The 14,734-nt window shown below is 38.1% G+C and overlaps 1 long non-coding RNA gene across 1 annotated transcript in view; it reads right to left on the bottom strand.

Moving 5' to 3' along the window:
• Positions 1-1,447: 1,447 nt before the first annotated feature.
• Positions 1,448-14,734, bottom strand: part of LOC103009024 (uncharacterized) — a 35,941-nt gene continuing 22,654 nt past the window's right edge. The window contains exons 6-8 of the long non-coding RNA XR_009008192.1: positions 13,335-13,442; positions 2,438-2,718; positions 1,448-1,598 (exon numbers count right to left, since the gene is read on the bottom strand). This is a non-coding gene — a long non-coding RNA (uncharacterized LOC103009024). The remainder of the gene's footprint in view (positions 1,599-2,437; positions 2,719-13,334; positions 13,443-14,734) is intronic.

The following is a 14,734-nucleotide window of genomic DNA, read 5'->3' as shown; positions in this document are numbered from 1 at the left end:
CAAAGGAGCAAAGAACATACAATGGAGAAAGGACAGTCTCTTCCATAAATGGTGTTGGGAAAACTAGACAGCCACATGCACAAGAACAAAACTAGACCACAGTCTTATACAATACACAAAAATTAACTCAACATGGATCAAAGACTTCAACGTAAGACCTGAAACCACAAAACTCCTAGAGGAAAGCATAGGCAGTATACTCTGACATTGGTCTTAGCAATGTCTTTCTAGATATGTCTCCTCAGGCAAGGGAAACAAAAGCAAAAATAAACAAATGGGACTACATTAAAATAAAAAATTTCTGCAGAGAAAAGGAAGCCATCAACAAAACAAAAAGATAACTTACTGAATGGAAGATTTTTGCAAATCATATATCTGATAAGGTGTTGATATCCAAAATATATAAAGAACTCAAACAACCCAACTAAAAAATGCACAGAGGATCTGATTAGACATTTTTCCAAAGAAGACATACAGATGGCCAACAGGCACATGGAAAGATGTTAATCATCACTAATTATTAGGGAAATGATAATCAAAACCACCATGAGATATTTCTTCACACACGTTAGAATGGCTATTATCAAAAAGTCAAGAAATAACAAGTGTTGGCAAGGATGTGGAGAGAAGGGTGCCCTCTTACACTGTTGATGGGAATGTAAATTGGTTCAGCCACTATGGAAAACAGTATGGAGATTCCTCACAAATTAAGAATACAACTACCATATGACCCAGCTAGTTCACTTTTGGGTATTTATTCAAAGAATATGAAAACACTAACTTGAAAAGATATATGCACCCCTATGTTCATTGAAGCATTGTTTACAGTAACCAAGATATGGAAACAACCTAAGTGCCCGTCAACAGTTGAGTGGATATAGATAGATAGGTGTTATATATACATATACACACACACACAATGCTACTTAGCCATAATAAAGATAAAAATCTTGCCTTTTGCAGCAACAGGGATGGACCTTGAGGGTATTATGCTAAAGTCAGATGGAGAAACACAAATGCGGTATGATTTCATATGAGGGATATAAAAATAAATAAATAAATGAACAAACAAAATAAAACCAAATACATAGATACAGAGAGAATATAGTGGTTACTAGAGGGGAAGGGGAATGGTGGGGGAGGGTGAAATGGGTAAAGGGGGTCAACTATATTGTGACAGATGGAAACTAAGCTTTTGGTGGTGAGCACACTATAGTGTATACAGAAGTCTAAATATCATATTGTACATACGAAACATATAACGTTTAAACCAATGTTACCTCAATTTAAAAAACTGTAAAAGAAAATCTTTTGATATTCTATTTATTTGGGGGAGAAAATTATGACGTCTTATACTGTGGGTAGGGCTGCACACTAGTTATAGAGATTGGGTGGGTCTGCTCTCAGGCAGCTCTAATGCTAACTTCTCTGAGAGTGGGCTGGCTCTGGCCCCAACATGTGGTGACTTACAGAAGAAGCACTCCATGCTCACGGGGGGTCACACGAATACGGCATTTACCGTCAGACTTAGTTCAGGATCCAAGAGGTAACAAGTTGCGATTCATGACAAGAGTGGGTCTGAAGTCCAGGGCCGGAAGCTGGGTCAGGAACCAGATGAAATGGTCAGAAAATCCAGAGAGTAAAGAGGGAAACCAAGCACAAAAGAACTATAATAGCCTTGTGTGGACACTAGAGTTATCTGCAGAACATAAACAAAGAAACAAATGTCCAGATCTCCTCCCAGACTAACTAAATCAGTAACTCTGGAGGTGGAGCCATGAATAAGCATTCTGAAAGCTCTCCAGGTAATCTTGGCTATGTGAAGCCAAGTTTGAGATTCACTCCTCTAAACATCTCCTTTCTCTGAATAACTTGTGGCCCTGAATGATGATGTTCATTGGCCTAGTTGCAAATGAAAAGGCTCAAATTCTAGCGCCTTTGGTTAATACCTATTAATCTTTCAAGACTCAGCTCCAATACTATGTCTGTAATAATGTCTTTCCTGATCCCTATCCCAACCTCTTTGTTCCTCTGTGCTCTATTATACGCAGTATATATATATGGTTGTATCATAGCACCTATAAATCTCATGCACTTTATTTGTCTCTTCCATTTGGCTCCCAGGGGATATGATTTATGTGTCTTTGTATCCCCAGCCCACTTGGCATATAGTCTGGCACGTGACAGACCCTCAATAAATGTTTATTGAATTCTTAAGAATTTATTTATTCTTAAATACATATTTAACCGCCATGTAACTCATTTTCAACAATTATAAAAGGAAGAGATTGAACTGCATTGTCTTTAATCTTAATCCCTTTGAGATCTAAAAATCCTGATTGTTTTCCTCCCTATATCACACAAAAAGTATATATATGATCCCAGAAATAATGCTTTAGGCTTGTGTTTCCCAAACTTTAATATGTATGACACTTACCTGGGGATCTTCTTAAAATGCAAATTAAAATTTGGTAGGTCTGTGGTGAGGATGAGATGCTGTATTTTTCATAAGCTCCCAGGTGATGTCGGTGCATCTGGTGAGTAGCACAATTTTAGGAGATGGAGACTGATTGTAGCCCTTACTGGTGTGTTCACATCATACATTAGAAGGCGGATAAGGTTCTCCTCAGCACCAGACTCCCTGGGTTCAGATCCTGGCCCTGACACTTCTGTGAGACAAGGAGTCATCTTAGCATATTTGCACCTCAACTTCCTCATCTGTAACACAGGGACAATGAGAGAGTTTTTGTGAAAATAAATGAGATGATTCATGCAATCCTTACAATGGTGCTTCACGCATAGTAAACACAACACATGTGAACTCTACACTTTCACTCCTTTTCAGTCTGCTTGTTTCAGTAGTGATCAGTTCTATAGGCTCAGGAGGCCTGATATTTTTTAATCTTGAAAACAGTAGAGAGAAAATATTTTCCCTTCCTTACATTGAGTAAGTAAATACATCCACATACCCAGAAAGGATCAGAAGACAGAAGAAAATTTAACTTGTCATTCTCCAGTAACATCATTCTCTGCCTTTTTACTCCATCGCTGCCCGGTTGCAGCATTGAAAACATTGTGACATTTTACCATTTCAGAAAAGATAAAATGCAGGGATTAAGATCCATGATAAAAAGAAATTTTGGCCAGAATATATGAACTGACAGTCAGTACAGCATAAATATCAGCACACGCACACACACACACACACACACACACACACACACACACACAAAGACACTTTTAATAGCAAGAGGCAAGGCTCATTTCCTGACACTAAGATATAATTTAATAGCAAGCATAGGGCTCAGTTTCAGAGACGGAGGAAAGGAGAATCAGAGAGAAAAAAGTAAAGAACAACAAAAACAGAAAATCTGGCATTATTAGTAGCCCTCTGTCACCTTAAAAGGGAGAAAGAGAAAAGGAAGAAAGAGGTTCAGAACAATCATTATTGAGTCCTTACTATGTGCCAAGTGCTTCAGTATATGAGTTTTAAAACACCAGTAACACTCTCCGTGGAAGATGTTAGGAACCTCATTTTAGAGATGAGGGACTTGGCGTAGGAGGGTTACACCTGCCAGACCTAGATTTGGCAGAGCTGAGATTTGAAACTGCTGCTAGTGGATACTCTATGACTCTAGTTAGTCCCATCTCCTGAAACAAACTTTGAAAGAATCTCCAGATCTGAGCTTTCTCAAGTTTAAATCAAGTTTAAGGTCACATAATAAACCACAAGCTAGGACAAAATGAAGTAGGAATGAAAACATAAAACAGCTGAAATTATGCCAAAGGTACATTCCACCTTTTAATAGCTTTCACCAAAAGCGTAAGTTCTGAGACCCAAACAAGTTAGTCAGCCTTGTTACCAGTCGGGTCAGCTTGGTTTACATTTCCCCTGGATTCCAACCAGGTGCAGAATGGTATGCACTGTCCCTTCTTTTGCTTTAAGGTATATTTGGAGAAGAATGTCTGCCCTGCTGAGTGGTCCAAAGTACAAGACTCACCAGTAACTTGTATTCTGCCCCTGGCTTCTTCTTGTATTGAAACTGAGGCTGTTTGGTTGCCGGCACTGCTTTGATTAGTGTAAATTCCATGGGGCCTCTGAGCCCTTGTTAAGTGAAGGAGGTTAACCCAGTGGGGAAAATGAATTCAGGGGCTTGAAAGATGGCTGATTTACACCCAGAGTTTAGTTAACCTAAAGTTCAGCCTATTTACTTATTTCTAAGCAAAACAGAATAGAGAGCCTGCCCTATTGGTTTGATCTCTATCTCACTATGAGTCAAGATCCTTTTTATATCCTGATTTATATACATTCACTGATTATATTACCTGCTTTTAAGGTTGAACCTAACATGTTCCTTTTGGTTTTCACTACATTGAAAAAAAAACTTAGCCCTAGTTAAGATTTTCAGAGAGTCTATTTTTCATACTTAGAAAAGTCCAATTATTTCTTATTCAATTATAAGCTCCTGGATTAGAAGAAAGTCACTAATAGTGATACTGTTAAGGGGATCTAATAACTTGAACAATATTTCATCATTTGGGGTTCTGCTAAATAGAAAACTATTCAAATCTTTTTACTTTAACTTTGTTTCCCACAGAATATATGAATAAAAGGAAAATAAGTTAGTTATATTCTATAATAATTAGTATGTCAGGAATTTCAACATGCTGTAAAGAAGTACTTGAAATGGAAAATGACTGCAAATTCCAGGGTTTCTTTTTTTAACATATGCTAGGAATAAGGTATTCTAATGTATAGAGGATTATTGTCTATATTATATAGAGAGTAAATATTGTCAAAGAGTTACAATTTTGTGGATACTGAAGTGCCTTGGAAAATATAAATAATTTAATCTTTCTTTGATAAGTCAGAGGGTATTTAAAACTCTTACACATTTTTGGGGTCACAATAATAAATACCAATTATCACATTCTATCCTATTACTGCCAAAACACAAATGTCATTATTAAGAGAAATGCCAGGTTAATAGAGTGGCCAATAAACCATACTTTACTGTAACACACAATATTTTGGAAGATGTGTCCACTCTTTGTATTTTCATTCAAACTGTATTGTTAAGAAATAACTATTTTAGTGGTCATGAACCTCCACACTTTAGAACTAATCAAATGCAATTGCATATGATTTCTTGCCCCCTGCATGTTGTCATTACAAAAGGGGGATTTGGGGACTTCCCTGGCGGTCCAGTGGTTAAGATTCCATGCTTCCACTTCAGGGGGCATGGTTCTATCCCTGGTCAGGGAACTAAGATCCCACATGCCGTGTAGTGCAGCCAAAACAAAAACGGCGGGGTAGGGGGAGGATTTGGCATGACAAATATATCCCTTATTCCTTACTAAAACCCATGTGACATGAAGAGCCAAACCAGTTAAGAGCCACGTTTCAAATACACAAACGCAAATCTAAGAGATTCAACGATTTCTCATAAACCAATTCTCAACCTAAGAAGAGGAAACTTCCCATTCAACTTATAATTTGTAAGGAATCAACCAATTTTTCTATAGAAACTGGAAACAAACAGGTATACTTTTAAAATTATTTCAAGTCATTATGACTCCTGAGAGAAATGTGCTTTTGCAATATTACAAAAGGAACCTCAACTTTCTCATTTGGAGGATTTGGAGGATTTATCTGGTAACTAATATTGATATACTGACTATAAAGGGCAGCTCTTTTGTAAATGGACTGCATTAATGCAACCGGTAGCATTCATTGAATGCATTAAACATCCACCAAACTTTAAAACAGAAGTATTGACTGGGACATGCTCATCCATTATTTTCACAATAAAAACAGACATAGTCTTAACATTTCAGTCATAGAGAGATTTCTAAAATGTTAAATGCCTTTGTAATAAAAAATAATTGGGTGGGAAGCTGTTTTGAGGGTGGAGAATAATAAAAACATTCTGCACATCAAATGGACCAAAGGGAAAATCTCTTGAAAACCACAGCCTCTTAATTACGGAACAATGATAACAAAAATCAGAATTGCTACATAATCATGGAAGAACTTCATGAAACCAGTTATCTGGGAAGTAGTTCTATAACTGTGCTCTCAGCAAGGTCTTCACAATTTATACAAATGTGTACTGGTTACGGTTCCATCATCCCCATTGTCATCTACACTACTTATTTCTATCTTAGCTTCCTGAAGCCAATCTTCAAAATACATATATTTAAAAGTAGGCTTATAATTTCAAACATCATCTTCTAAGAATATAATAATGTTTATATAACCAACTTAAAAAGATGTATTAGTTAACCAAAAGTTAAAAATAAAGCATATGGGCTTCCCTGGTGGCGCAGTGGTTGAGAGTCTGCCTGCCAATGCAGGGGACACGGGTTCGAGCCCTGGTCTGGGAAGATCCCACATGCCGCGGAGCAACTGGGCTCGTGAGCCACAACTACTGAGCCTGCGCGTCTGGAGCCTGTGCTCCGCAACGAGAGGGGCCGCGACGGTGGGAGGCCCGCGCACCGCGATGAAGAGTGGTCCCCACTTGCCACAATTAGAGAAGGCCCTCGCAGAGAAACGAAGACCCAACACAGTCATAAATAAATAAATAAATAAATAAAAGAACGTGAATTTCTTTAAAACAAAAATGCAGTTACTTATGATTTCAGTGTACAATAGTTAACAGAGAAGTAGGATAAGAAAAAATATGGCTATAAAGTAATTAAAAAAATAAATAAAGCATATTAATATTACAATGTTTTCCCTATTCTTAGTTTTATTTTTGAATAAGCAATTCATTCACATAGTATAAGATTTAGAAGTTAATAATATTTTACAAACTTCTATATATTGTTGAGAGACATGACTATGCCCCAAGCAAGTCCTAAAAATAGTAAACTTCCACTAATATCATGTCTTGCTTTTCTTCCACATCCTGTTATAATATTTCAGCCCTCTAGTTTTAATTCTGCATCTGTATCTTCAGTATTTTGAGGCACTGCTTTAGCCAATATGCAGAATTTCATTATGACATGCTTTATAAACTGTGTAGCATTTAAATTTGTATTTACAGACTTTATGCCATCTCTAGGAACTAAAATGACTATCAAAATAAATTGCTTCTCCATCTCATTTGTGGCTAGAGGACAACAGAATGGATAGTACAGCTCTACCACATTTGCTGATTTGTTTGGTATTTGGCATATGATGGCTTGAAAAGTTAATTACTTTTCATGAGTAGATGACTAGACTCTAGACTGTCAGCTCCTATGTTATGGGAATACTTGCATAGGAGAACAAGTATTCAGTACTGGGGCACAAACAATTTGATAGAAAAAAGCATCATGTACAGAGGTTATTATAATACATTGTTATTAGGGTTAAAATAGAAATGCGAGCCCAATGCTGGGTCAGCTCCACAGTGTTCTATTCCTCTCATATATCTCAGACCTGCTTCTATTACATTGCACCCAAGGAAGAAGGTAAGATACTACCCAAATAATTGAGAAATTATTAATAATTATAAACATGCTAAGTAAAGTAGAAGTGTATTTGGGAGTTCATAACTGAGAAAAACTCACCTAGTATGCCAGTGAAATTTAAAACAAGACCTGAAGGGAATGTAGGACAAAAGGAAATAGGGGAGAGAGGAATGTTCTAGGCAAAAAGAAGAGCCTGTGAAAAGGCCCTCAGGCAGGAAGAAATGAAGAAAGGGCCCTGAGAAGCTACCTAGGAGCCTAAGGCTTGGCATATCCTCAGCACAATACACACGGCTTCATTTAGAACCTAAAGAAGTGAAACGCAGTGAAAATGTACCGTGTGCCTATCAGGGAATTTGGCCACAGAGTCTGGGTCTGAGGTTTGACTAAACCTCTGGGTCTGGCCTTGATGAGTTTTGGTGGTGGGGGGGCGGGGGTTATACTCTCTTCAATCCCATAATCTTTGGGAGATGTGACAGACCTAAAATATTCTGCATTCTCTCCCTAAAAATAGGATTTTATGAGCAGACATCTGAGGGAGAGTGAGGTCAGTCCCACTTGCTTCATGTTTGAGAAGTCAGAGGTGCTAGAACATCATGTTTAATGATGCAATCATTGATGAGCAATTCCTTGATTAACTGTCTTGATATTAAGATTAAAACAAACTGAAGGAGAGCTACCTTCTAAATAGGAACAGGAAGCCTAAGAATAGAATGAAAGACAAATAAAGCAGCTATATCAAAGTCCTAAGTTGTCCAAACTTCCAATTAATTAAATGTGACAGAAAAAGTCATGGCAATGCTGCTACCGTTATTTATTTTTAATTTGTGTCTCCTACACTCCCAAAATCAATGGAAAAATCTCTAACGGCTGCACTGGTGTGATTACAGCAGAAAGCAGTTTCTATTTTTGAGTTCCTGCTTCCTATTATTCAGACATGCTTTGGAATTTTTCTCCACAATTTCAATCTTGGTCGCTGCCCTGTTACTTAGCCAACATTGCATGATTTTAATTGAGTATGGCTGTATCTAAGAGGGAAAGGGCACCAACTTTGAAAAGCAAACATCATACCAGCGTGGCTCAAGATTGCTAGCTGTTCTGCTGGCTGATATAAAATTTCTACAGATGTCAGAAACTGAATTATTATGGAATCAAAGTCCCCATTAAAATGCTCTATTTATCATGCTGAATCAATAGGATGCAATAAGTTAATACTGGTTTCCCAATGCAATGAATCATGAAATATTTTGAGGTTATATATTTAATTTCTTGTTCAGTTGAATTGTGAGTTTATCCAATGACTGCATAAGCACTCAATTAGCCTACTATTCTGCGTCCAGAATTCCTGGGACACTCTCCAACACATTTTTCTCTCCCATCAAAATAGTTTATAACTAGCAGGTTATATAACCTAACAGCTTAAGTGATTATTGAAACAAATTTCTTCTTTATGGAATTTAAAATATAAAAATATTTAAATTAAAAAAAACCTTTTCTTTTCTATAAATAGGTCAGCACCAGTCACAACTCCAGTACTGTTAACAACAGTGACAAACAAACCTATATTGCATGGGATTCAAGACCTTGCTACTGAAAAGCCCTTCTCTCATTCTTCTTTGCCAACGGGATCCCATTTTTGGGGGCTTGCCAATGAGCCTAAAAGGACACCTACTTAAACTCCCTTGCACCTGGGGGAGACTGTGTGACCAGATGCTGGACAATAAAATATAGGCTGGACAATAAAATATAGGCTGAAGTTCTTGGTGCGGTTTCTAGGAAAGCTACTGTTTTCTTAAATGTTAAAAGAACAAAAAGGGAAAGAGAGGGGTGGGGGAGGAAGGAGGGAGAGGGAGGAAGAGCGAGAAAGAAGGAAGGAAGGAAGGAAGGAAGGGAGGAAGGGAGGAAGGGAGGGAGGGAAGGAGGGAGGAAGGAGGGAGGGAGGGAGAGAAGGAAGGAAGGAAGGAGAGAGAGAAGGAAAACAGACTTTTCCTTCCTGCCTGGCGCCCAGAAGTGGAGGCTGGCTATGAAGCAGCCATTCTGCAACATTGAGAGGAAACCTCCTATTACAGAAGACTGAAACAAGATGATCCGTGTCTTTGATGATTCCTTTTGAGAAGCTGTACATCAGTTCTGGACTGCCTCCTCCCAAATTTCTTATTATCTGAGAAAAAAAGTAACCCCTTTATGGTCAGGGAAGAGTGGCCAGGATTTGTGACATAGCTAAAAGAAATCCTCACTGATAAAATACCACTCTATGTGTCCAGTGTGGTTGGGTTACACAAGTCCAGTAAGCATCATTTATTTGTATCCTACACCAGAGGTCCCCAACCCCCAGGCCATAGACCGGTGCCGGTCCATGGCCTGTTAGGAACCAGGCCACACAGCAGGAGGTGAGTGGCGGGTGAGTGAGGGAAGCTTCATCTGTATTTACAGCTGCTCCCCATTGCTCTCATTACCGCCTGAGCTCAGCCTCCTGTCAGATCAGTGGCGGCATCACATTCTCACAGGAGCACGAACCCTACTGTGAACTGAGCATGCGAGGGATCTAGGTTGCATACCCCTTATGAGAATCTAATGCCTGATGATCTGAGGTGGAGCTGAGGCAGTGATGGGGAGCAGCTGCAAATACAGATCATCGTTAGCAGAGAGGTGTGACTGCACAGAGACCATAATAAATCAATTGCTTGCAGACTCATATCAAAACCCTATCAGTGAGCGGCAAGTGAAAACAAGCTCAGAGATCCCACTGATTCTGCATTATGGTGAATTGTATAATTATTTCATTATATATTACAGTGTAATAATAATAGAAATAAAGTGCACAATAAATGTAATGTGTTTGAATCATCCGGAAACCATCCCCTGCACCCCCAGATCCATCGAAAAATGTCTTCCACGAAACCTGTCCCTGGTGCCAAAAAGGTTGGGGACCGCTGTCCTGTACAACCACGTGGCCCTATAGCTGTCAGATGCTAAGCATGTTCTGAGGATTCAAAAATTAGTGAAATATGGATTCTGCCTTTCAGATGCTTACAACCTACTGAGACAAATTTGTAAACAGATAGTTACAAAATAATGTTACCTGTGAAGTCAGGGTCTCATAAAGGGTGTTCCCTGGGACAGCACTCAATTTAAAAAATGGTCTGTCATTATATCAGTTTGGGAAATGTACTACATCTTCCCAATGTGCTCTGGCACATTAAAGGCTCCGAGGAGTACTGTAAATAGCCTGTAAGGACATTTAACTTTCTTTGACCTACTGTTTCTTAAAGCTATTTAATAATAAGACCCTTTTCCCCCCCTAAGCAGTACCTCCTATTATCCCACAGACTAGTTTAAAAAACACACTTGAGGAAATGTTGTACTAAGTGATTTAATAAAGTTATAACCTTAGTCCTATGGCAAGTGTTACTTGTGGAAATAATTCAACCATATTTAAATTATTCACATATTAGTCCCTTTTTAAAAAATCATCTGTTGGTAGTTTGAATTGTGTTCTCCCGAAAGACATGCTGACGTCCTAACCCCTGGTACCTGTGTATGTGATCTAACTTGGAAATAGGGTCTTTGGAGATGTAATTAAGATACAAGTTAAGATGAGGTCACACTGGATTAGAGTGAGCTCTAAATCCAGCCACTGGTGACCTTATAAGAAGAACAAAGGATACCAGATGCATAGAATAGAAAGCCGTGTAAAGACAAAGGAAGAAATTGGAGAGATACAGCTGCAAACCAAGGAATGCCAAGGATTGCTGTCAACCACCAGAAGCAAGGAGAGAGCCCTAGAACAGATCCTCCCTCTGAGCTCCCAAGAAAGACCCAAGCCTGCTGACACCTTGATTTGTACTTGTGGCCTCCAGAACTGTGAGAAAATAAATTTCTATTGTTTTAAGCCACCTAGTTTGTGGTACTTTGTTTCCTCAGCCCTAGGAAACTAACACACAATCATACTTCCTATTTGGCTTCTATCAATTCTATTTGTTTGATAAATTTGTTTTCGTATTTTCTCCGCAGTCTAGCGGCTGGATTGCTTGAAGTCCAAAAGAGTTTGAGCCCTGACTCAACCTATTTTGAACTCCGAATTTAGGAAAGTTACTCAGATGTTCCGATTCTCGGTTTTCTCAATTATGAAATAGGGATAGAAACTTTCATTCATTGAAGTCATCCATTCCTTTGGCAAGTACTGATTCAACAGATACTGTCTGCTAAGCACTGTGCAAGGCACACAGATAGATATTAAATAGGCAATTACTAAATTCTGCAAAGGTAAATCAGGTGCTAAGGGAGGGCATAATTTGACCACATAAGCTAACCTTGAGGTGGTTATGAGGATTCAATGAGAAGTATGTGAACGTGCTTTATAATCTGTACTTTAAATATAAACAAAGGTATTATTATAAGTATATAATAATATAAGTAGGATCAGATGGATTAAAGAGAATGCGTATCTCTGTTCCCTCTGGTCAAACTGGTAAATATTAAGTAAAAAAAAAAAAATGTGTTGGTGGGATTTCAGAGGACTGGCAGGAGAAACTGTTGGAGATCATAAGAGGGAATCAAAGCACATGAGAGATTTGTGAATTTATTCATCACTCATTCAACAAAACAGACCCGGTCATGCTCCTCATGGAGTTTAGCCAAAGTCCACCAATCATGTATTGCAATTAAGTGAGATGGTTGATAATTGATCCTTTTTCCTTCCAAAAGGAGATAAAATGGATGTTCATGTTGACTCATTAAGTGGTATACATATAGGAAATAATATCAGTATATCAATAACAGGAAGGTAAAGTAGCTATTGGTGTTACATTGTGAAAACGTGTAATAGAACAGAACAGAATAAATTGTCTTATATCAAACATCTCTGAAGTCAGGCAGCTAAATATTTGAAAGTTCAAGCCACTGGTACCTGCATGATGATGGTGCAAAAATCTCCTCAGTAAACATGTTAGGGGTCGTCGTCTGATTTCTTTTGAAATCAGCCAGCCACTGGAAAGACTCCCCCCTTGGCATTCAGAACATGTGACTCTCCCACTCTCATAAAGTAAGTAGCCAAGAGTTTTCCATGCAAGCACAAGTACTGTCCTATTAAAACTTTATGAAGTGACATACAGTCGTCTTTCAGAAACCAGTCATGTAGCTACTCTATATTAAAATTCCCAACACAAAGGTTCATCCTCTAAATGAAGATGATACTGGAGTACAGAAAGAGTCACAGAGCCAGGGCTCTGGATACAAACACTGAGCACCTCAATCTACTGGCCCAACTCTCGGACTTTCCAGCTCAAGGGTCAATAACTTATCTTTCACTTTTTCCCCCCAAAGTTAAAAAAAGAACACAAGAACAAATACTAAAACAATGATAATATGTGTTGGTGTAAATAAATATGCAAAAGTTTATATTCCTACCTATTTCACAAAAGGCTTTGGAGCTGGGTTTTTTTTTAATACTTTTGATAATAAAATACTTAATTCTGCTATTAGAGGACTTATATTAAGTCCTATAATATATTATAGGTTTTATTAAGAATATTAAGTTTTTAATATCACATATAAAAGTTTTAATATTACAACTAACATTTTTTCGTGTTAATTCATGGTAAAAATTTCATTTTAAAAAACTCATATTGGATTTCTTTTGTCTATTCAAGATTCAAAGAAGAGTAACTGTAGCTCCAAGCCTTGTCAGCAATAATTCAAAATAAACTACCTAATCAGCAAGAAGAGATTTGTTTCATGGACTCTGAGGGAATTCTAGTTAACAAGGCTCATACGCCTAATGGGCATCAAAAAATTGTAAGGAAAATATAGCAGCATGAATAGCATTTTTGTTATAATTATATCTACCTTAAAATATCTCAATTGTATTTATTAATTACCCTAAGATCATCCATACTTCTGAAGCTTTTCTGCTATCATATATTCTGGCCTCTCGATCCTTTTCTTTAACACTTCCACGGCACTTCTCATAGGGTTGACTGGTCCAGCTGAAATTGAAGTGGGTAAATGTGGTTTGAATATGGGAAAGATATGATTGAACAACAAGAGACAATCTGAGAGCCTGAACATTCTACTCAGAGATGGCAAGTGTGTATAAGAGAATATGGACATTTAGAGAAATCACAAGGAATCACAACAGGATCTAGAAGGATCTAGAGACATATGTATATACATATACACACACATATATACATTCAGCTAAGAGGCAAAATATGATATCTAATTACTGTTTCAAACCTCTAACTTCAGTTATAAAATGTTAGTGTTGAAAAGGTATAAGAGGTGATCTATATACCTCATTTTTCTTATTTTACAGTTGTCTTAGTCATTTCAGGCTGCTATAACAAACTACCATAAACTGGTCACTTAAACAACAAACATTTCTCATAGTCCTGGAGACTGGGAAGTCCAAGATCAAGGGACCTACAGATTCAGTTCTGGTGAGAGCCCACATCTCGTTTGCAAAAGGCTGCCTTCTCACTATGTCCTCGCAGGGCAGAGAGAGAAGGCTCTGTTGTCTCTTCCTCTTCTTATAAGGGCACCAATACTATTGGATTAGGACCTCACCCTGATGACCTTAATGAGCCTCCTCACAGTCTCTATCTCCAAATACAGTCACGAGGGGGGTTATGGCCGCAACTTATGAATTTGAGGGGATACACACATTCAGTCCATAACAACAGGTGTGTAACCAAGAACAGGAAAGGTGAAACTGCTTATTCAAGGTCACAGAGTACGCAGTTGGTTGGAGGTGGGCAAGCCAAAACCTGAATAGCCCATGGTTAGGACAGGAGCCTAGACGTCACTGAGCTTGGAGAAGAGGGACTGACCTGGAAAGATTATGCTCCTGGAGAAAATCCTCCCCTTCTCTTTCCTTTTCTCCCTTCCATGGTTTAGGTGCTCCTCTAAAACTACATCACCAGCCACTTAGTTTCACTCCACATTGTACTTACTGACAGTCCAAGGGTTCATGTTTGTGTTTTTTTTACTGGAAACTAGCACGTCAACTAACAGTAAATCTCAGCAATTCTTTACTCATCTGTGTATGTCCAACAATTATGAAGACATGCTCTTTTATTTATTTGATTGCGTGATGAGAATCTAGAGGTTTTTCATTTCCTTTTTTTTCCTCTTGTGCATTAAAATTGTGCACTCTTCAAGGGGAAACGTAACTGAGAATGTATGTGAACAAACTAAAGTTTGATTTAAACACTACCATTAGTTTTCTTCTATCCACTACCCATAGCTGTTTTTTTTTTTTTTAAGTAAGTAATTTTTG

This window comes from Balaenoptera acutorostrata, chromosome 4 (assembly GCF_949987535.1).
Source record: "Balaenoptera acutorostrata chromosome 4, mBalAcu1.1, whole genome shotgun sequence".
NCBI lineage: Eukaryota > Metazoa > Chordata > Mammalia > Artiodactyla > Balaenopteridae > Balaenoptera > Balaenoptera acutorostrata.
The sequence above is the reverse complement of the archived record's forward strand: the minus strand, read 5'-3'. Positions and strand labels throughout refer to the sequence as shown.